Source organism: Tenrec ecaudatus, chromosome 10, assembly GCF_050624435.1.
Source record: "Tenrec ecaudatus isolate mTenEca1 chromosome 10, mTenEca1.hap1, whole genome shotgun sequence".
Lineage (NCBI taxonomy): Eukaryota > Metazoa > Chordata > Mammalia > Afrosoricida > Tenrecidae > Tenrec > Tenrec ecaudatus.
Window position 1 is genome coordinate 32,522,579 of NC_134539.1, and position 25,039 is coordinate 32,547,617.

Genomic DNA, 25,039 nt, shown 5'->3' on the forward strand with positions numbered 1-25,039 from the left:
GTTCAGAATAGTCTATCAATAGGAAAGCTAATACTTGTACCATTATTGGAGTTAGGGTCATATTGCTAATGGTTATGAAAGATATAAAAATCTGCAGTTTAAAAAAGATACAGGCAATGCAGAGTGCTAAGTCTAATTAATTTGAAAAGTTTACAAGCTGGAAACTATAAATCCTGATACGAGATATAAAACATACCTGGGAATTTATCAGGCTTCTATTGTATTCACAGCTTTCTTTCACGCAACATTAGAAAGGTGATCAACCATATTTGGACCTTATGTAACAATCAGCTTGAGATAAAATTGTAGAATTTAATACTGGCTTGAATTTAGCAAAGAAGTAGTCTGCTGGCCTTTTGCAAATAGTATTGAGGATTTTTAAACATGTGCTATGGTGCTGTGGGCTTCAGTGGTTCAAACCTACCAGCCACTCTGTGAGAGAAAGGTGTCTAGGTCCATCGATGTACAGTTTTGGAAGCCCTATACATGTGGTGGTTGATACCCTAGCCTTTTGGTTAGCAGGCCAGCGCTTAATCAGTGTGCTACCAGGACTCCTTCAACATCTAGCTTTGAATATACAAGAGAACTGTTATCTGGTATGTGCATCTAGCATCACAGTTTTTGTTGTGGATCCAACCAACAGATGAATTCAGCAGTTAGGTTCAGGGTTTGTCCTGTGGTTAATAGGAATTCAGCTTAATGTACCCTGATTGTTTATTTCTGGAGCCCAGATAGAATTGGGGTTCTTTAAAATCCTGATAGCATGTGGGGCTGCTAACCAAAAGGTTGGTGGTTGACCCTATCAGCTGTTCCATGGTAGAAAGATGTGGCATTCTGCTTCCGCAAAAATTTACAGCCTTAGATAAGCCCTCAGGACCAGTATTGAGAGCAGCGATACCAGGAGGATAAGGGGAAGGTTGGGGGAGAAAGGGGAAACCGATAACAACGATCTACATATAATCCCCTCCCTGCAGGATGGACAACAGAAAAGTGGGTGAAGGGAGACATCGGTCAGTGTAAGACATGAAAAAATAATAATTAAAAAATTATCAAGGGTTCATGAGAGAGGGAGGGGAAAATGAGGAGCTGATACTAAGGGCTCAAGTAAAAAATATCATTATATTGGGGGCTCATATAACTCTTATCATAATCCATACATACATCAATTGTATAAAGCACATTTGTATATTCGTTATCCTCTCATTTTCAAAACATTTGCTCTCCACTTAAGCCCCTGGCATCAGCTCCTCATTTTCCCCCCTCCCTCCCCAGTGGCCCCTCCTTCCCCGCTGACCCCTCCCTCATGAACCCTTGATAATTTATAAATTATTATTTTTTCATATCTTACACTGTCCGACATCTCCCTTCACCTACTTTTCTGTTGTCCGTCCCCCAGGGAGAAGGTTTTATGTAGATCCTTATAATCGGTTCCCCCTCTCTACCCTACCCTTCTACCCTCCCAGTATCGCCACTCTCATCACTGGTCCTGAAGGGATCATTCGCCTTGGATTCCCTGTGATTCTAGTTCCTATCTGTACCAGTGTACATGCTCTGGTCTAGCCAGATTTGTAAGGTAGAATTGAGATCGTGATAGTGGATGGGGAGGAAACATTTAGGAACTAGAGGAAAGTTGTATGTTTAATCATTGCTACACTGCACCCTGACTGGCTTGTCTCCTCCCAGTGACCCTTCTGTAAGGGGATGTCCAGTTGCGTACAGATGGGCTTTGTGTCCCCAATCCATACTCCCCCTCATTCACAACGATATGATATTTTGGTCTTTGATGCCTGATACCTCATCCCTTCGACACCTCATGTTCACACAGGCTGGTGTGCTTCTTCCATGTGGGCTTTGTTGGTTCTTGGCTAGATGACCACTTGTTTGCCTTCAAGTCTTTAAGACCCTAGATGCTATATCTTTTGATAACCGGGCTCCATCAGCTTTCTTCACCACATTTGCTTATGCACCTTCTTTGTCTTCAGTGATCATGTCCGGAAGGTGAGCATCATGGAAAACCAGTTTAAAAGAACAAAGTAGCCGTTCATTGAGGGAGTACTCGAGTGGAGGCCCAATGTCCATCTGCTTCCTTAATACTAAAACTATAAATAAATATATGCATATAGATCTATTTCCCCATCCTCATACATAAATATATTTACATATATACATGCCTTTATTTAGACCTCTATAAATTCCCTTTGCCTCCTAGTTCTTTCCTCTATGTCTTTTTACTTTCCTCTTCTCTCACCATCATGCTCAGCCTTCATTTAGGTTACAGTAATTCCTCTCTGTTACATTGCCTTTGATCACGCCCTACCCCTTGATGCCTCCTACACCCTCCTCACCATCGATTGGGATCACTTGTTGTTCTCTTGTCCCTGGGTTTGTTAGCACCACTTTGAAAGAAAATGTTTTGAACATGATGATGGCAACACATGTGCAAATATGCTTGACATGATGGATGGATGCATTGAGATAAGAGTTGTACAAGCCCCCAATAAAATTATTAAAAAATTTACAGCCTTGCCATATCATGAGAGTTCGGGGTTGGTGGGGGTGGGGGAAGGGGAAAAAGGGGGAACCCATGACAAGGTAGGGTATATAGCTTCCCCAACCAGGGTCACGAATAACAGAAATGTGGGTGAAGGGAGACAACAGACATTGTAAGACACGAAATAATAATAATATATAATTGATCCAGGATTTATGAGCATGTGAGGGTGGGAGAGGGAGGGGAAACAAGAGGAACTGATACCAAGGGCTCAAGTAGAAAGAAAATGTTTTGGACATGTTAATGGCAACATATGTACAAGTGTGCCTAATACAATTGAATGATGGATTGTTACAAGAATTGTAAGAGCTCCCCAATAAAATGATTAATAAAAGCAAAATTACAGCCTTGGAAACCCTATGGAGCAGTTCTCCTCTGTCCTATAGGTTGAGTTGAGATCAGCAGTAGGCTTATAAAGATAACCAGGTGCTGTCCATCCTCCCAACTAGTTTGCACAGATAAGCAGAACAAAATAAGTCACATTTTAAAGGAACAACTAATATATAATAATTCATATGAGGAAAAGCTTTGTGGTGACCTTTTTATTAAAAGAGCAATATATAGACACTTTAGGAATATTGAAAAATATATGTGGAATTATATGTGTATATATAAGTACTGTTATTCTTTTACATAAATTTGCATCATATATACATTTTATCCTGATTTCTTTGACCTCGTGAAAAGTTGTCTCATAGAATACAGTTTCATAAAATCTAAGAAACATCCAATCAGTTTGACCTGTAGGGTTAATTTAACTAAATACTAGAATTTGACTTATATAATTAATTTTTAGAAACTGAAAAGGATTTTAAAGAAATTTTTTGTAAACTAAAAGATTGACCAAAGTACCAATCTAATGATTCATTTGAAATTGTGATAGCAGTTTGTAAGCTAATTAACAATGTACAGTTTTCTCTGATTGAAAAACTGAACAGAAAAGGCCAGGAAGGGGGAGTATCGATGCTGCACCAGTTAATTCTGATTTTCTTACTGTTAAGAGATCACTGTAACAAGATAAGCTTTCATGTTGGTGGTGCCATTGAGACGACAGAACCGAACAGTGCCGGGTCCTGTGCATCCTCACAATTGCTGCCGTCTCCGAGCCCATTGTTGTAGCCATTGCGGCAGTACATCTCTTTGGTGGTTTTCCTCGATTTTTACTGACCCTCTATTTTTCCAAGCATGATGTTCTTCTCCAGGGAGTGGTTCCTTGTACTTGAGACCAGATCTTACCACTCTCCCTTCTCAGGAACATTCTGAAACCCCTCTACAGGATTGCTATGAGTTGAATTGACTAAATGGCAATAGGTTTGGTTTGGGTAGTCTATAATTGGAGTCTTGGTTGTAGTGGTAAAGCACTTAGTTACTAATTGTAAGGTCTCTGGTTTGAACTCCCCCATAGCTCCTTGGGGGAAAGGTGTGACAGCCTTCGTCTGTAAAGATTTACTGACTTGGAATTGCTCTCAATTCTGTTCTCTCTGTCGGGTTGTTACCAATCACAGCTTCCCCCCACCCCCATTTTTTTTTTGTAGCCTATAATAGTTGCTGAAGGTAAGAATTAGTGGAGAAATGGTTAGAGTGACCTTGAGATGTTAATGTATAATCAACCACTCACCACTCTTTGCTATCATGTCCATTCTTTTTATTAATTTTTAAAATTTTACTATTTTTTTCCAGCAGCTTAATGGCACATAATTTACATATTATACAATTGAGTAGTTCAATCTTTTAATAATATCAAGGGAAATTGTACAATCACCACATTTATCTTAGAGCATGTCATGTCCACTCTGACTTATAGTGACCTGATAGGACAGAGGAGGACACTTCCTTGTTTTTTTCAGGCTTTAAATCTTTACGGGGGCAGACAGGCTCATCTCTCTACCAATGAGCAGCCGGTGAATTTTAACTGCCAGGCTTGTGGTTAGTAGCCCAATTACCCACTCTGCTACCAGACTGGAATGATTTCTGATAAATAGTAACAAGATATATTTGATTGTGTATTAGTGTAAACTATATTTCAACTAAGGTGTATTTAGAAAACATTTAAAACAGATAAATTTGAGCACTTGTGCATGTTCAATTATAACCCAGGCTGTGTTTACTTTAGAGTTAGTCATAGGCTTTATTAGTTGAGGTTTGACGTAAGCTCTTGCTGTTTGCCTTTTGTTATAAGAGCAATCTTCTAGGCAGTAAATTAACTTAAGAGAAATTAAGTTATCTTCATGGAAAGCAATATATGTTTGTGTGTTCTTTAACAATAATTCTTTTTAGTTGTGATTAAAAAACAACATTGTATCTACAGCACTGTATTTTTTTTCCTTTCAAACTGCACAGTCTAATTCTGAGACCCTTGCCAAGGTACTTAAGCTCTCTGAATTTTAGATCATCTGTAAAGTGGAAATTGTAAATGGTACCGCAGTATTTTTTCAAATACTAGCTATGATTCATTAGCCCTGAAATCAATTTAGTGGGTGATTAGAAACAGCGGGAAAGATATGGAATAGAATTGCAGCTAATATGGAAAATGTGTTTCCTGAGGGACATCGCAGAGGTAGCACTTTTGCCTTTCATTGGGGATACTTGTGTTTAATTCCCGGCCGTTCCACCGCATACTCAGCCTCTACAGCCTGTCATTGGCGACTTGTGAGTTGCTATTGCTGCTGCACAGGTTTTCGCAGAGCTTCCTGACATCGACTGGGAAGAAAAGCCAGTGGGCTAGGTCTGAGAACAGTGAAAGCCCTATGGATCACAGTAGTCTGATCAATAATAGCTCATGGGGATAGTTTTGTTCCACTGTGCATGGAGACCTACTTGACTGCAGCTTATGCCAATAGCAGTAAAGTTGAGAGGGTATCTACTTCAGAGCCTAGTGATTCTAATTCTTGCCCTTGTGCCAGGAGATGTGCAGGAGGATGCATATTGCTGCGTCATTTGTAATGGCAAAATTTGAATAAAGTCCAGCAGAAATTTAAATTAATCATAGTATGTTCATCAAGTGGAAGCCAAACTTAGCTATAATGAATAGAATAAAATGACATTAATAATGGTAAATCTCAAAGCAAAATAGGTGGGCAAGGTAGTGCAAACAGGTTCAGTGTACCACATAGCTAATATTTAGGAGCAAGCCAAAGTAAGTGTGTATTATTTATGGCTACAAATATATGGAATAAAAATTTAAAAAATTTCAACTAGAATGCCATACAATAATTTCAGGATTTCAAGGGGAAATTAGGAGGAATGGGCTCAAGTAGGTAGGTATTTCCTTTTTTTTCCATGTCTGATTTATTTTTATTTATTCCATGTGCAATTTACATATTCCTACGAGGAGTTGGGTCTGGTAGGTCTTAGTTCTCAACGTGACATTCTTGTTCTTCAATGCTTAATAGGAGATCTTGTACAGTAGATTTACCCAATGGAATTTACCCAATGGATTTACCCAATGGATTTATTTTAAACTCATTTTATTGGGAGCTCATACAATTCTTTTTTTTAAAAAAACAATTTATTAGGGGCTCATACAACTCTTATCACAATCCATACATATACATACATCAATTGTATAAAGCACATCTGTACATTCTTTTCCCTAATCATTTTCTTTTTTTTCTCCTCTTTTTTACATTTTATTAGGGACTCATACAACTCTTATCACAATCCATACATATACATACATCAATTGTATAAAGCACATCCATACATTTCCTGCCCCAATCATTCTCAAAGCCTTTGCTCTCCACTTAAGCCCTTTGCATCAGGTCCTCTTTTTTTTTTTGCTCATACAATTCTTATCACAATCCATACATCCATCCATTGTGTCGAGCACATATGTACATTTGTTGCCATCATCATTCTCAAAACATTTGCCTTCTACTTGAGCCTTTAATATTGGCTGCTCATTTTCCCCCTCCTTCCCCATTCCCTCCTCCCTCATGAACCCTTCATAATTCATAAATTATTATTTTGTTCAAGTAGGTATTTCAATTTTATGTGATATGTTATTAAATCTAAAAAATTGTGATATCTGAAGTAAATTTGGTAAAATATATACATCCAAGTCAGTCTAGCTGGTAGATACATGAATGATTATAATTTTTCAGGATGTTTTAAATTTCATAACATGCATTTAAAAAATATAGTGCATAATGTATGGCACAGATTAAATATTCACTGGTATCTATTAAGTAGAACAAAGTTTGTGATGTAGAGAAAAATAAGTTTTTAAAGAACTAGGAAAAAAATAAAGAACTAGGATTTGGCCTACTTGGGCGATTTAGGTTTTCTGTAAGATGAAAATTCAGTTCATTCAGTGTCTCAATCCAATTATAGACCCCAAACTTTAATGTAGACATTTTCCTTTCTTTCTCCCCCCTCCCGCAGTCGCCCCCATTTTCCTTTCTAAATGAGAATATGCCTCTTTACCTTGCGTATCACTTGCCTATTGTTTCTCCAGAATGAGTCATTGCATTTGTGATTGGCCTTGAGGGCCTCCCGTAGTTTCTCAGACAGACTTGTTATAATTGTGCTTCATTGTGTGGTTCTTGCCCTTACAGGTAGCTGTCTTCTGCTGAAATGGGAGAAAGATGGGCATTCTACTCTGGTACAGAGTTGTAGTCTTGAAAACCCACAGGGGCAGTTCTACCCTGTCCTGTTGGCATTGACTCAATGGCAGTGAGTTTGGTTTGGTCTGGTCTACTGAATCATCATAAATGATTGCACCAAGCACTGTAAGGCTGCATTCTAGACTTCCAGCATATTCTTGCCCAATGCTGTCCTGTTGAACTCTGTGATGATGAAAATGTTCCATGTTGGCGATCTCCAGGATGATGCCCACTGACTACATGCAACTAATGAGCATTTGAAATGTGGCAAGTGCAACCTAGGAACTTAATTTAAAATTATATATATATATATATATATATATATATAGTGTGTGGTCTGAGTGAAAGTTTACTAAGTAAATTAGTTTTCAGTTTAATAGTTCATGCATATTTTTCATAACATTAGTTGCAATTCCCTCAATGTTTAAATTTTGTATACTTCTGATTAAGTTTATATTTAAGTAGTCATGTAGCTCCAAAAAATCCCAATTCACTGCCATAAAGTTGATTATGATTCATTGTGACCCTATAGGGAGAGTAGAACTTCCCCTTTGGGTTTCCGTAGTTGTAAATCTTTACAGAAGTAGAAAGCTTCATCTTTCTCTTAAGGAATACCTGGTGATTCTTTAAGAAAAAATTTAAAAAAATCATTTTATTGGAGGCTCTTACAGCTCTTATAACGATCCATACATTCATTGTATCAAGGAAATGTATACATATGCTGTCATCATCTTTTTAAAACCTTTCTTTCTATTTGAGCCCTTTACCAATCTCCTTTTTATTTCCTCCCCCACCGGTTAGTAACCCAACGTGTAACCACAAGTGGTTCCCATATTGGAGAGTATAACCCTAGACTATTGAAAAGAATACTAGGCGAGATTATTGACCTCTGACTGCATTTCCTGACCCTTGAGTTTCGTTATACCCTAGAATGTTATGAAGGACTAAGGAGTACTGGGAATGCGTTCCTCACGTGCTTGACTGTGAACTGGAAAGTAGGCAGTTCAGAATCACCATCCCAATTCGTCCCACCACTCTGTGGGAGTAAAACCTGGTTGATCCTCCCATGAAGATGATAGGTTAAGAATCCCCAGGTGACAATTCTGCTGTCAAATGAAGTTGCTGAGTTGAAAAAAATCTGCTGGAAGGCACCCAACTGACTTCAACAAAAGGGAACTAGTAGCCTCCTCTGACTGAAGACCAGAGAACTAGAGGGTGTCCTGCTACCACGTCTGACAGCACTATAATAGAAGACCTCGGTTAGAACAAAATCCAGATGAAAACAAACAAACAAACAAACCCAAGCAGACTTAATGGATCTGAAAGAGACTGGAAGAACCTCAGAGGCTGCCGTCCTCAGACATTCTTTGGGAGGCACCTTTCAGCCTGTTTGTAGCTGGGCATGTAACATCAACAATAGCACCTTTGAGGAATGTATTTCTTAGACCCCATCAGCTCTACAAAACTAAAAGGGCAATATTTACTTCAAATCAAAGATGAGAAAACAGAAGGGACAAAGACACGAGAGAAACAGAAATGAGCAATCTGTGAAGGAAGAGGGCAGAGCGCTGACTCATTGCAATGATTGCAAGCAACCTCATAAAGCAAGTTGTGTATGAATTACTGAGTGGAAAACTAACTTTCTAGGTAACCTTCATCTAAAGCACTGTAAAAAAACCAAGACACAAAAAGGGGGATGATGACTAGCAATTCTTGCTTTACTACCTCTTAGGGAGAAGAAAGCCCATTGAGAAACAACCAATCATTTGGAAGATTACTATAAAATTACTTAGTCTTTGACCCTGCAATTCCACATCTAGGAATTCTAAGAAAGTAAAATTTTAATGCAGCTTTGATTATATGTTAAGGGTAGACATAAAAGATTATACCATTTGTTGAAAGCAAGATGAGTGTCTTACAGTAATAGATCATAAATATTTATGCAGCTATTATAAACCGTGCTATAGATGGATACTTAATGACTGGAAGGATGCTCATAAAATATTTTAATAGAGTAAAGTAGATTGTAACAACATAAAAAATTGCTGTTATATGGAAGCATGTTCTTAATTAGTTGGCCAAAGGAAACACAAATGTATATTGATTAAAACAAATTGAAGACACATCTACCCCAAACCCCACTGCCATCCAGTTGATTCTGACTTTTCATGGTTTCTGAGCTGTAACTCTTAGGGGAATAGATAGCCACATCTTTCTCCTCCGAGACATTGGTGGGTTTGAATTGCTAGTCATGTCAAAATGGTTACTGTAGTGTGGTAGGATTATGGAAAAAAATTTTTTAGTATATTGTTTTATAATTCTTTTAAAAAATAATTTTATTAGGGGCTCATACAACTCTTATCACAATCCATACATACATCAATTGTGTAAAGCATATCTGTACATTCATTGCCCTCATCATGCTCAAAACATTTGCTCTCCACGTAAGCCCCTGGCATCAGCTCTTCATGTTTTACAATTCTCATACAATGACTATGTCCTAGTTTTATAATAGGAAACCCCCTAATAAAGGACCAGAAATAGAATGGCTCCGTCAAAAGCAAATAATTTAAATGTTTTTTGTGTGGCAGACATTTCTTCCCTTTGGTATAGAAACCTTGTTTATCTCTGTTTCAAAACACTTTCTCTAATGCCCTTTTTCCTCTGTTTACCTATTTAGCTAACTATATACATGTATTTTTGGTCTCCATATTTTCTTGATTTTAAGCAGGTCTTTTATAGGTAGTAGGTTATTGGATTCTTGTGGGTTTTTTTAAATCCAGCTAATGACTTTTGGTGTCACTGCATCTCAGTGAGTTAGAAGCCATGTTTTATTGACATAGTAACATTGATGTGTCTCCTGAGGGAACTGTTTCATCTGCGCCTCATGCTGCTCCATCTATAAAATGTAGATAATAAGTTCCTAATCATAAAGTTATATTGTTAGGATTAAAAGGCAAAATACATGTCAAACCCTTACTAGGAGCACTTGCCAACAGTAGCTCTCAGTAAACGCACTAATTATTCTTTTTGTTGCAAAGTTCGGCTCCTTTATATAACAGCTTTCTATGCATATGCACAAATATTTATGTGTGTGCAATGAGGGATCAAAAAGTGTGTGGAAACATTCTCTTGTCTTTTAATGTCCTATATTTAACATGTAGGAGGCCTGGTGGTGGTGTAGGGCAAGGTCAGCAGGGCAAACCCACGTGCCAGTCTGTGGGAGAACGATGAAGTTGTCTGTTTCCATAAAGATTTTACGAAAGCCTCCGAAGTCCTATGCAGGATCCCTGAGTCAGAATTGATGGCAGTGGGTAGGTGAGTGTACTTCACACAAATGGGATTCTATACCTACTTTTCTTGATTTCCACTCCATTTTCCTTTGGGCGTCTTTTCATATTATGGTCACTCACTGCCAGTGGGTCAATTCTGACTCCTAGATATCCGACCAGACAGAGTGGCACCGACCCTGTGGGTTTCCGAGGCGGTGCTTCTGTACAGGAGTAGAGAAAGCTTCCTCCTGCTGCTGCAGAGCAGCTGGTGGTTTCAAACCGGCAGCCTTGTGGTTAGTAGCCCAACATATAACCACTACCCACCAGTGTGCCTTTTTCATATTCATATAGGTTAGACCCATATGGTTCTTAATGTTTATATAGTATTCCACTGTATGTACTAAAATACTTTATTCATGGGTATGATTAGGCTGTTTATAATTACTAGCTATAACTATTGTTGTTATTAATAGTCTTGCTTATAAATCTTCCTTTATAAAGTTTTCATTTTTATTTTGAAAACAAAAAAGATTTATTTTTGTTGTTGAGGATATACACAGCAGAACACACACCAATTCAACCATGTCCGCCAGCGTTGGGGCCAGCGTTGTTGGAGCTGCGCAGCCATTCGCCTCCTCCTTTTCCAGTTCCTCCTCCTCCATTCGCATAAGCTTGGTGCCCTCTAAGCTTCCTGCCTCATCTTTTGAGTTGCTCTGATCATTTTGTTCCGCTGTAGGTAGATCTTAAAAGAGCCATTTGCTCAAACATTCTTTACTAGTTGAACCAAACTGTTGTTAGGTTTGTTTTTCTTTTGTTGTTATTAGGTTTTAAGAAAAGTTCAGGGAATATTTTTGTAGTATGAAAAGCTACAAAGAATGAAGATTCGAGAAGGATTGGAGACTCATTAACAACCTATGATATGCAGACGATACAAAATTCCTCACCCAAAGTGAAGGGGACTTGGAGCGCTTACTGATAAAATCAAAGACTACAGTCTGGTGTTAGGTATTGTCTTATTTCTCGGTTAGTGTTCCAACCTAAAGACCATAAGTGGATGACTTTAACAAGCAGAAATTTACTTTCTCACAATTTAGGAGGCTCTCTCTCGCTGCCATTCAATGCATTACTGTCTGATTGGAGAAGGTAGAACTGTCCTGTGGGTTTCCTAGACGAACTCTCTATGGGAGTAGAAAGTCTTGTCTCTCCTGAGGTGAGACTGGTGGTTTCAACTGCTGACTTGTGGTTAGCAGCCCAATGTGTAACCACTATGCCACCAGGGTGCCAACTTAGGAGGCTAGACATGTAATTTATAGTGCTCTTTAAAAAAATTTAATTAAAATATATATTTATGTTTTTAAAAATTTTAATCATTTTATTAGGGGCTCTTACAGATATAACATTCCATAGTTCAAGCACATCAAGCAGTATTATGTAATTTCTACTACATTCAGTTTCAAAACATTTTCTTTCTTTTTGAACTTCTTGATATCAGCTCCCCTTTATCCCCTCCCTCCCCTACCCTACCACCCAGGAACCTTTTTTTTTCTATAATAGCTACCCCCCCCCCATATCTTACATGATCCAATATATCCATTCACATACAATTCTGTTGTTCTACTGAATGGGGTTATACAGTCACCAATGCTATCAGCTCCAGATCCCCCCTTTCCCCCTCTTTTCTTCCTGTACCCCCAGGGAATCATTACTCCTATTACTATTTCTGAAGGGTTATCTATCTTGGCTTTCATGTACTGAACGATTTTAAATATACAAATGAACATATACAAGTCTAACATGATTAATGAGGTAAAACAAATAAAAACCATAATAGTAGTAGGAGGAAATAGAAAGAACTAGAGGAAAGTTATGTAGTTCATCAGTGCTGTACTGCACCCTAATTTCCATCCCTTCTGTGTAGCCCTTCTGAGAGGGATTGTCCAATTATCTTACAAATGGGCTTTGGGTCTCTACTCTATCCAGGCCCCTTTATATCGATTTGGTTGCTTGTTTTTAACTTCTCATACCTCTTCCCATCAGCACCTCATGATCACACAGGCTGTGTGCTTCTGTGCTAGATGGCCACTGATTTAAGACCCCGGACGCTATATCTTTTGATAGCCAAGCACCATCAGCTTCATTCACCACATATGCTTATGCACTGCTTTGTCTTCAGAGATTGTATGAGGAAGGTGAGTATCATACAATGTGCTGCATTATTAGAGCAAACCATTCTTGAACTGAAGTAAGATTTAAGTAGAGGCCCAAAGTCCATCTGCTTCCTTGTTGCATTTGCATATGTCTATATATATATTTATAAATATATATATATATTTATCTATATATATATATATTTCTTTCCTCCTACCTCACTATTATGTTTACTTGTCATTCACCTCTCATCAGTTCCTCTCAGATACAATTTGATCGATCAAACACGGCTAGAAAAGCTACATTCTCCTTGCCATCAATTTTAGAATACTTACTGTTTCCCTAGACCAGTCTTGTTGGCTCCCCACTTACCTCCCTCCCTCCTTCCCACGACCCCCAGTAACCATTGGACCAGTAGCTGTCTCAATAATGTTGCCTACCTTGCCTATCTTGTATAGATAAACCCCAAAAAGAATGAATGAATGAATCAACATACAGAGTGTTCCTCTGATAGAGAGAAGGACATGGTATACACCATCAGTCCAGTCCCCATTTCTTTCAGGGTTACATATCCTGGGTCCTGCTTACCTAACAACACTTACACCCTTTCAGCATTCATGTCCGAAAGGTGCACCTCCTAAAAGTTCCACCCCCACTGCTATTCCTGCAGTCAGGTATGGAGTGGTCTAGTGATACCCCCACCTCCTGTGTTATGCCTTGACTCTCAGTGTGGCCCCCTTGTGAGTAACCCCATCCAGTTCAAATGAATGCTGAATGCTGCCCCACCCTCAAGTCAGAAGTCTGCAATCAGGATTCCTCAGGGACTTCATGGCTTCCCTCCAGTCCCTGGTCTGCTGCACTTCTCTCTTTGTCTGCTCCCATGTGGGTGGGCCAGACTGGCCACTCTCCCCAAACTGTACCCTCAGGGCTACCCTTTGCAGCACTGTCATCTAGGGAGAGGACATCACATCTCGAGCTGAGGCCAGCCCTGCAGTCATCTCTGGGAACAAGCTGCGTGGAACAGGAACATCACCCTCAGGACTGGCACATCAGAATGAGGCCTCCTCTCGCTCTCCCTTTACTGTGGAGATATAAACAATACCCTCCTCTTGAGTGGGTTAGTGCCTTGACCCCTGTTGCCATCATTTTTCTCCCTCCACCTCTCGAGTCTTAAAGGCATGGGTGGGGGTGGGGGGTTCAGAAAGATGCCTTTCAACACAGGTGCTATCTGTTTTTGATGACATGTGAATCATTGGATTTGGTCTGGCTCATGCCAGAGTATCTAGTCCTCAGCCTGGAAATTGTGTGTGGTGTGCATTTTCCCTTATGCCCATTCTGCTGTTTGAACTTACTTCAGTGGAGAGTGCTGACTCTTGAGGAAGGCTTTCTTTCTCCTGGCTATAAGAGATTCCCAAGGCAGGGATCCAGGAACACACCACTCCGGGCTCTTTTTACTTGGTGGTATTGAGGTCCCTCAATATGAAACTGAAAGTTGGACATTGGATATTGAATAAGGAAGACTGAAGAAGAATTAATGCATTTGAATTGTGCTGGAGAAGAATATTGAAAGTACCATAGACTGCTAAAAGGATAAACCCATCTGTCTTGGAAGACATTAGCCAGAGTGCTCCTTAGAGGCAAGGATGGTGAGACTTCATTGCCCATACTTTGAATGTGTTGTCAGGAGTGACCAGTCCTTGGAGAAGGACATCATGCTTGATAAAGTAGTAGGGCAGTAAAAAAGAGGATGATCTTCAAGATGGATTGACACAGTGGCTGCAATAATGGGCTCAAGAAAAGAGACAATTGTGGGATGGCACAGTACCGGGCAGTACTTTGTTTTGTTGTGCATAGGGCTGCTATGAGTCAGAACTCAATGGCACGCAACAGCAACATCGAGGGCCCTTCAGCTTGCTTATTTAATCCCTTTTATATCTCAAAAGAGTTTGACTCAAGATACACTGCAATTCTCTACATTGTATCCTGCCTCATTAAAAAAATCACCCCTAATCCTACTTAATTAGCATAATAGATATGATGATTTTTAACATTCAGGATAATTATATCAGATCACAAAATAGAGAATACTTGCATAATACTGAGAATCGTGGCACAGCCAAGTTGACACATTTTTTGGGGGGAGGGGCACATTTCAATCCATAACACTTATCTATAGCTGTTATAACAATTACCAGAAGTAGAGGGCTTTAACAAACAGGAGCTTATGATCTCACAGTTCAGAAAGCTAGAAGTCCTAATTCATCGTGCTGCTTGCAGGGGAAGACTCTCTCTCTGGCATTGTCGGACTCAGTCTCCTTTCAACGGTGAGCTAGTGTTTTGTGGAGTTACATAATAGGGCTTCAAAAGTCCATAGAAAATAGAATTAAAAGATAATGGAATTTTCCCCATGAACTTTAAGAAATTCCTTTGTACATGTGTTTTGACATCCATCTTCCCTTGGGTCTATGAGGTACATGGCACAAACACCTTGGGTCCAAAGGGCTCGCTCCATTCCTGGTTGTTCATTCTTCATGGTAGTTAGGTACTTCTCTCTATGTTTACTTTTCCCTCCTTTTATAAGATCAAAAGATGATACAAGTCACACTCCAGGGGAACTACCCTTACATTGGATCAGGGCTGAGACTTAATTAAATTTATTACACCCTTCCTCTCTGGATGTCTGTTGCTTCAAACCCAGCACCCTCTCTATGTAAAAAAGATGAGGCTGCCTGTTCCTATAAAAATTTCAGTCTTGGAAAACTGAAGGAAATATAAACATGATAGTAGTGGGTTTTATTCCCTCTTAATTTATGTAACTGCCAAACCTTTTAGGATCATTGCCCAACCAAATTGACATATTTTTTGGGGGTACACATTTGATTCTATAATCCTTTATTATGGATTACTCCTCCACATGAAGAAAGCAAAACACCTCACAACCAGACCAATAAGCAGCAACATGAAATATGAATAAAAGATTGAAGTTGCCAAGGGTTTCATTTTACTTGGATCCACAATCATTTCTCATAGTAGCAGCAGTCAAGAAATCAGATGAAATATTGCCTTGGGCAAATTTACCACTAGATTGCTAAAACTCATTTTAAAATATTAGAAAGTAAAGATGTCACTTTGAGAACTAAAGTGCTCCTGATTGAAGCCAGGGTATTTTCATATGCATGTGAAAGCAGTTAATTAAAAAGACTGAAGAAGAATCAATACATTTGACTTATGGGGTTGGCAAAGATATAATTACCATGGTTTGCCAGAAGAACAAGCCTGTCTTGGAAGAAGTACAACCAGAATGATCCTTAGAAATGGGGATGGTAAGACTTTGTATCACGTACTTTGGACATTTATAAGGCTTGGTATAAGTTAACCAATCAGGAAAAGAAAACCCTTTATGAGGTCGATAGACACAGTGGCTGCAATAATGGGTCTTTCCATAAGAACGATTGTGAAAATGGCTCAGTGCTTCATTTTGCTGTGTATGGAGTCTCTGTGGGTTGGAACTGACTCAACGACACTGTAACACCAACATAGCAGCAGTTTGTAGTGATGTTATCAAACCCCTAGAAAACTAATGTACTTGCCCCCACAAATCAAAAGAATAATATGTAAATATAAATTTTCCTAATTTTCTTAAAAAAACAAGAACCGGAAGAAAATACGAGTTTTACTTTGTGTGCCTACTGAGAAGATATTTCCAATAAAACCTGAAGAGTGAGATTGAGTTCATTGTTAGATTATTGGTGATAGGGTGGGGAAGAACTTTCTAGGTAGAGGAAATGGCCCTGTAAGCAGGTCCTGTGTGCAGGAAGAGTTAGTAGTGTTCCAGGAACAAACCTTAAAGCTAGAGCAAATAAACAAAATAAAGCCAGAGAAGTTCAAAAGAAGGGATTTCAAACAGTAAGCAGAGTTTTAGGTCATAGTCAACTGTTCCCATGAATTTATCATATTTATTTCAGCTTTTAATGGGAGTGGGTCTCAAAACTTTAGCACATCTGCTTGGGGAGCATTGTGAATACAGAAGTCCAGGCCGTATCCTAAGGTGTTTTGATTTAATAGGTTAGAGAAGGCTTAAAAGTGTCATTTTTATATAACATTTATATTTAAAAAATCTTTTCCCTATGAATTGAATGAAGGTTTTCCGAGCAGACCATCAGTTTTACATTCAATAATTCATACACATTCTGCTTCAGCTCACTGAAGTCCCCTCAATGTAACATCACCCATCTTACCTCCTCCCTATGTCTTCTGTCTCTATTCTTCCTTCATCCCAACCCTTTTTAAACTTTGTCTTCAGGTAAATGCTGCCCTTTATTCCGCATGGGCCCTTATTTCAAAGTGTGCACACATCGATAGTGTTTAGTCCCTTGACAGCTTGGCTTGGTGAAATACAAGGACAGTACATAGGGAGACCTCTTGATGAGATGAACTGACACAGTGGCTGCAGCAGTGGGCTCAAACATAGTAGTTGTGAGGATGGTGCAGGTCTGGGCAGTGTTTTGCTCTGTTGTACATATGGTCACTATGAGTTGGAATTAACTTGATGGCACCTAACATCCTTGTTTGGCTGGAAATTGAACCACAGGGTGAGTTAGCGTGATCAAGGTCTATATGGGACCAGCAAATCTGGTCTTCCTGATTCTAAGTCATGTTCTACATCTTTCCCCCATTTTATCCAGAACCTTCTAATGCAGTCCATTTCAGAACAGTTAGTAGTAGCTGGGCACAAGAGTGTAGATTTTAGTAGACATTCTAGATAATTCTAATGTGGTTTATTTGAATTTTATGTTTTATTTTCATACATATGAATGGGGCAATGCTTTCTGGAATGCTCCAGCTTGACTATAATTAGATCTTTTCTTAGTCTTTTAAAATTTTTTAAATTAAAAAAATTTTTTAGTCTTTTTTTTAATTCATTTTATTGAGAGCTGTTACAGATGTCATAACATTCCATAATTCAAATAGATCAAGCATAATTGTACAACTCTTATTACAATCAGTTTTGAAACATTTTCTTTCTTCTTGAGCTCTTTGATATCAGCTCCTTCCCCCACCCAGGAACCCTTGTTGTTATTGTTATATAATATATATATATATATATATATATATATATATATATATATATATATATATATACAGTTATCAATGCTATCTGCCGCCTCCCACCATCCATTCCCCTATATCTTCCCATATCCTCAGGGAATCATTACTCCTGTTGCAATTTCTGAAGGCTCATCCATCCTGGCATTCCTGCCTCGAACAATCTTAATTATATAGTTGAATATACATATGTCTAACAGTATTAATGAGGTGAAATATAAGTCTCAATAGTAAGGGAAAGAAATATTCCAGAAACAGGGGTGTGAGGGGCGATACTGGGAGGGTAGAGGGTGAGTGGGTTGGAAAGAGGGAACCGATTTCAAGGATCTACATGTGACCTCCTCCCTGGGGGACGGACAACAGAAAAGGGGGTGAAGGGAGATGCTGGATAGGGCAAGATATGACAAAATAAATAAAAAATTATCAAGGGCTCATGAGGGAGGGGGCAGCATAGGCTTTCTTTTTGGGCATTCTGATGAAAATACAAAGAAATAGATTTAGAGTCAGAAGATAAGAGTCAACTATCTTGCTTCATTATTTATTGTCCATGTGACACTGTCAACTGATTCTTAATCTTATTTAGTTACAGAGCCTCTCTGAGTTTGAGTTTTTACTATTTGTGACTACCCCACCAAATTTTCATTTTAGCTCCACTTTATAGTTTTTTTGGGTTGTTATTTTACTATGTACATATTAGAGCTAAAGAAGAAAATTGACATACCCCAGCCCAGAAAAAACAGCGTTTCCTGGCTTGGTTAGGGAACAAGACAAGGTATGTTCTAAATTCCATGAACAGGAATGTCCCATTGTGGTGTTCTAGTCACCACTGTATGCTTACTATTGTCCTTCAAAACGCCCTTGCTGTGGGCATTCATGCACTTCCACTTCAATGTCAATTTCTCTAGCCTATCCTGCATTTTATTTTCCTCCCTTAATATCTAAGGTTGGAGCTTCAGCTTCTGCAGTCGGCTGTAGGGTCCAGCCACCTATCTCTATTGATTTGTCAGAAGAGGAAGAGTGTTTTGAAACTGGGTAACCCTAAGGCTACCTTGCCCATTGAATTGAACATTTTGGCAGTTGTTTCTTTCTTGCATAAAGATATTTTATAGGTAGGCTTGAAAGTAAACAAGCGGCCATCTAGCCCAGAAGCAACAAAGCCCACATGGAAGCAGCTCACTAACATGTGTGATCATGAAGGACCGAGGGGACCAGGTTTCAAACAACAAAGGCAGGGGGGAAAAAAAATAACATCACCGTGAATGAGGGGAGTAAGTGATGGGGACCCAATACCCATCTGTAGACAGCTGGACATCCCTTGCAGAGGGGTAGTGGGGAGGAGATTAGTCACTCAGGGTTCAGTGTAGCAACTCAAGACCTTCCTCTAGTTCTTGAACGCTTCCTCCCCTCCCAATTATCATGATCCCAATTCTACCTTGTGGACCTGGTTAGACCAGAGGATGCACAGCGGTGCAGTAGGGATCTGGAAACACAGAGAATCTAGGACGGATGAACCCCTCAGGACCAGCGGTGGGAGTGGTGACACCAGGAGGGAAGGGGGTGTAGAAAGGGAGAACTGATTTCGGGAATCTGTGTAACCTCCTCTCTGGGGGGATGGGCAATGGGAAGGTGGGTGAAGGGAGACGCCGGGCAGTAGAAGATAAGATAAAATAATAATTTATAAAATATTAAGGGGGGGGAGGGAGGAGGAGGTAAAAAAAGGAAAATAAGCTGATTCCAGGAACCCAAGTGGAAGGCGAATTTTGAGAGTGACGAGGGCAACGAATGTATAAGGGTGCTTTACTCAATTGATGTATGTATGGATTGTGATAAGAGTTGTATGAGCCCTAATAAAATGATTTATTAAAAAAAGGATATTTTATAGGCATTATTTGTTGAATCTTTTCTGTTATTATTATAATTATTTGATTTAGAGCAGTGGTTCTCAACCTTCCTAATGCCATGACACTTTAATACAGTTCCTCATGTTGTGGTGACCCCAACCATAAAATTATTTTTGTTGCTACTTCATAACTGTAATTTTGTTAATCTTATGAATCATAATTTATTATCTGATAGGCAGGGTGTATTTTCATTGTTACAAATTGAACATCATTAAAGCTTAGTGATTAATCACAAAAACAATATGTAATTATATGTTGTGAAACATTTATTTCTTTTTTGTTTTTTTATTTTTATTTTTTACATTTATTTCTAATTACAAATAAATGAAATTTTGTCTTGAAGCATGGGGTAGCATTGGTAACAGTCTTCACGCTGGGTACTCGTATGTGGGCATAGCTGCATGTGGGCAGACCTGCCTGGAGACGGATAAAAGAGAGGTAAGACTATTGGAAATATGTGTTTTCCAATGGTCTTAGGCGATCCCTGTGAAAGGGTTGTTTGAACCCTAAAGGGGTCACGACTTACAGGTTGAGAACAGCTGATTTTGAGGAACTTTGAACAAAGAATTTGTATAAATACCCACTTTAAAATACTTATTTTCCTACCTCTCTTTTTGAAACTTTGTAAAAAAATAACTCATCTTGATTCTTCATAAATGATTTCCTTTATGCTTATTTGAAAAAGTACTATGTGAAGATACTATTTTTGGAAAAGAATTTCAAAGGGAGACAGAAAAAGCTAAATATTTAAGATATACTTTTGATCTGAGATGGAAATGTGGCCTAACACATGTGACATCTCCACTTTGGAATGATAATATATAAGAAGCTTCCTTAGTTAGAGATGTAAAAGCATGATGTGCCTTTTTGGGGTATAAGTAGTGGTGGTGTTCCAGTCACTGCCATCGAGTGGTTGCCAACTCGTAGTGACCTTACAGGACAGAGTAGAACTACTGTGAGTTTCTGAGTCTGTTAACTGTTCATGGGAGTAGAAAGCCCAGTCTTTCTCCTTCAGAGCAGCTGGTGGTTTCGAACTGCAGACCTATGGATCACAGCCCAACTCATAATTACTACAGCCACCAGGGCTCCTTAATGGTGGTCTTAGAGCCAAAAGCTGAAAAGTATATCCAGAAAGAAATGAAGGAAGGAAGAAAGGAAGGATTTAAACCACAAATGCTGTTTAAATTGAATTATTGCAATGCTGGAGTTCTTGTTCGTTGGAAGTTTGAACTCTTGTCCAACAGTTATTTTCAGGCACTTCTAATTGTTTTTTATGTATATATTGGTAAGCGTAATTAGTTACAAGCAACAAAAAATTCTAGCTGATTTGAAAAGATATTGAGCAACCTATAGCATTAGATCCATATAGCCTGAAACTGTACCCAGTGTCATGTTGTAAAACTGGTCTGGCGAGGAAATTGCTGCCCCAGCTGCCAAGGCCTACGCGCTGCAGTTTGTACCCTGCTGCCCCAGGAACTTGCCCTTACTGCCTCTGTGTGCTCTTCACAGGGTGTTATCTATCCTCTTGCTGCTTGGGGTCACTAGTTCTTGATCTGAAGGCTAGCACTGGTATGTTCGATGAGAAGAACTGAGGTAATGTGCTCATGCCTTAGCTGCAAGGGAGGTTGGAATGAGTATTTTACATTTTTGTTTTATATATTGTGTGGTAGGTTCTTGTTCTCACCAAGTTTTCTCTGGAACAGAACAATTTCTAATGCTGAGAGCCAAAGGCAAAATAAAATCAGTAATGCATTGCCTGTGGCCATTGATGTGCAACACCGGAGCAGTAGGTTGCCAACTGCGAGGTGAGTGATTCTCCCCCACCCAGCGTTGCACAGGAGAAAGACCTCGTGGTCTGCCCCATAAAGTTACAATCAGGAAAGCCCTATGTGGAAGTCCCACTCAGTCACGCTTACAAAACTGCTGTGGGTCAGAATTGACTTGATGTCACTCAGCAATGATCCTATAACCTGGGCACTATCCCAGAAAGCTTATCAGTGAAAGCAAAATATTTCAAGAAATGGCGATAAACAACATATAATTGTCAGTTGAGAGACAGTTGCTATTATTATTATTATTATTATTGTAGTTTCAAAACTTATTTAATGATAGGTCTAAATCTCTTAGAAAAGGGTCAAGAATGGGAAAGAGAGGGGTATACAAGGAGCCCTGGTGATGTCTGGTTTCATGTTGGGCTGTGAACTTCAAGGTCAAATATGAGGCTTTCTGCTCTTACAGCCTCTGAAACACTAGGGAGAAGTTCTATTCTGTCCTAAGAGTGTTGCTACAGGGCCCCTCTGAGTCAGACTTGGCTAATGGCAGTGAGTTTACTTGCTTTTGTTTTAGTTGATATACAAGCTGCTCTGATTATTTCTTTCCATAGAAAGTTTTCGTTTGTGCAGACAGTTGTCGTTGGGTGCTGTTGAGTTAGTTCCAGGTCATGGGAACCCTGTACTATAGAACAAAGCCCATCCCGGTCCTAAGGCAGGCATCCTTACAATTGTCATGTTTGAATCCATTGTTTGGTCATGGTCCTCCTCCTCTTTTTTTGTGTGTAGACAACTGGAGACTCAAAGAATGCTGGGAAGCTTGTCTACTAGATCTCAGCATCAGATAGTCTGAGTCATTTGTTCAGAAACCCCTGATGCCAGGGGTCATTGTTTCTGAGCTCAACAGATTCCCCAAAGAAGAATATTTAGATCCTGGCCTGAGACCAAAGGCCCAACTGCCGGCTTTGTTCTCGTTTTTTACATTTTCTTTTGTGAACCGGATAAAAGTTTCCAGAACACATCAATTTTCTGTTCAACAATCCATACACTCTTGTTTCATGTCATTGGTTACAGTCTCTCTGTATAAAGTAACAGATATTACTTACCCGACTTCTTCCCTGTGTTTCCTGTTTCCATTCCTCCTTTTCTAATCCTGAACTTTGTCCTCAGGTAGAATGCTGCCCTTTTGATCTCAAATGATTGCTTATTTTAAGATGTACGTTTGTAATGTTCTTTTTAAGGGTTATGTTAAGAGACTTGACTTCTCCAGGGAGTCCTTTCTTTGTGACTTCATCTTTTATTCATTATTTCATGCTTGTATCTTTTTTTCCCCCAATATTTATTCCATGATTTCATAGGCAGCACGGTTGACATTTTGGGTGAGATAATTCATTGTTGTTGGGAGCTGTCCTGTACACTGTCACAAGCTCATCAATGTCCCTGACTTTTACCCATTCCCCCCACCCACAAGTCTTTTTATTTATTACTTGAGTTAGGTACATTTATTACTTGAGCTAGGTATATCTGCTGTGTATGCAACGGCCTGCTTGAAGTTCTTTCTTCCCATAGTGCTTCAATCCTCAGAACTCTAGATCTTTTGTGCTTCATCACATTTCAAAGCTGGCTCACTACCCAGATATACATGGAAGCTGATGGAAAACTGGACTTGGGTAGGAAGGAGGCTTCCTTGTCCAGATCCGGGAGAATGTTATAGGAAAGGCGAGTGACAGCTGCAGATACTTTGCTGACCTGAGCTGTCAAAGTCTCTCCACGTTGACCTTTCATGCAGTTGGAGATCAGATGGCCACAGAAGCCACATACCTTGGGAACATGCTCTGACTTTTGCCCATTAAATGCTAGTAGTATCACCAGGGAACTCATGGGAAATACAGATTCTCAGGCCTTACTTTACTTTCTTGAATATATCACACTGGAGGTGGAGCCAAGCAACCTGTGTTTTAATAAGCCCTCCAGGTGGTTTGGATGTATGATAAACTTTAATTAAGTACCTTAGTAGATTGTATGTTGAAAATTTTAAAAAGAAATAGCAATTGTTTTCATTCTATTTTTGACTAGTATAAAAGCAAAATTATATTTATTGATCACTTAGTAATTGCAAAACTTAATAATATTTAAAACCATAATTAATTAAAAAATAATTTTATTGGGGGTTCGTACAACTCATCACAATCCATACATCGCTTGAATCAGGCATGTTTGTACATATGTTGTCCTCATTCTCTTCTAGACATTTACTTTCTACTGAGCCCTTGGTATCAGCTCTTTCCGCTCTCCTCCCTACCCGCCACCTTCATAACCCCCTGATAGATTGTACATTGATATTATTTTCATCTCTCACACCGACCAGTGTCTCCCTTCCCCCATGTTTTCTGTTGTTCTTCCCCCTGTAGAGGGGTGTATGGTTATGTGTCGATCATTGCGATAGGTTCCCACTTTCTCTTTTCCTCTCTCCTCTTCCCCCTACTCTTCTGGCATCACCATTGCCACTCCTGGATTTTGTGAAACCTTAATAATCTTTTAAAGATCACCTTAGTTAGGTCATAGTGGGAGAAAGGTGCATTTTGTATACGTTTATAAATAAGAATGACTGAGAAGAGGATTTGAACTGCATGATACTATAAAGAGCAGACTAGTAGGAGACCTTCTTGGAGTCAATAAGAAATACATTTGAACAGTAAATGCTGTCTGAAAATGGAGAGGATCCTGTGAAAAGTACCGACTGACCCTTCTCTTGGAAGCGGTAAACAGTTTTGATGCATGCCGCGATGAAATTTTAGTTGTGCAAATTGGAGAATGGCAGAACTGTACCCCTAAGTATTCTTGTTAGGCTTTGTGTCTTGGCATTTCCTTGCACCTTTTTTACCTCCACCCCTGGACCTTATAGCGAAGTGGTTATGAGTTGGGCAGCTACTGCAAGGTCAGCAGTTTGATACCACCAGTTGCTCTACAGACAGGTGAAAGACGGGACTTTCTACTTCTGTAAAGAGTTATAGTCCTCTGGAATGTTATGATATCTGTAAGAGCTCCCAGTAAAATGATTTTATTAAAAAATTAGTCTTGGAAAGAAAAAATATTAGTTTTGGAAATACACAGGGGGAAGTTCTACCATGTCCTACAGCAGCTGTTCTCAACCTGTGGGTTGCGACCCCTTTGGGGGGGTCGCCTGATTCATAACTGTAGCAAAACAACAGTTATGAAGTAGCAATGAAAATAATTTTTGGTTGGGGTTGGGGGTCACGACAACATGGGATCTGTATGAAAGGGTCATGACATGAGGAAGGTTGAGAACCGCTGCTCTAATAAGGTTGCTCTGAGTTGACATTGACTTCACAACAGTGAGTTCAGTTTTGTTTTTTGTTTGTGTGTGTGTGTGTGTTTATCTTAACCCTAATCTTTACTGTAGGAGTTATTTGGTGCTTTCTGAAATTTAATTGTTTTCCTGGATATGTGATCTTTGACCTGAGCATTTTCCCAAGAGCTAGCTGGTCAGACATAGTCCCCTGTGTGTGATGCTTGCCTATACAGTTTACCACTCACTGGCTCTTTGGAAACAATAGTGTGCTTATGATCACTTAGCCAGGAGCCCCTCTTAATATCTGCTGATTCTTTTCAAAAAAGGAGTTGATGCTCATTCTTACTTTAAAACTTTTGTCTAAATCTGGTCCAC

At 39.3% G+C, this 25,039-nt stretch overlaps 1 protein-coding gene and 1 non-coding gene across 3 annotated transcripts in view; one reads left to right on the forward strand and one right to left on the reverse strand.

Moving 5' to 3' along the window:
- The window catches only part of UNC13B (unc-13 homolog B), a 208,662-nt gene that overhangs the window by 27,004 nt on the left and 156,619 nt on the right, over positions 1-25,039 (forward strand). The window lies entirely within an intron of this gene.
- On the reverse strand, positions 23,058-23,187 carry LOC142460549 (small nucleolar RNA SNORA44). Its single transcript, XR_012786733.1, has one exon. It is a non-coding gene; the product is annotated as a small nucleolar RNA SNORA44 (small nucleolar RNA).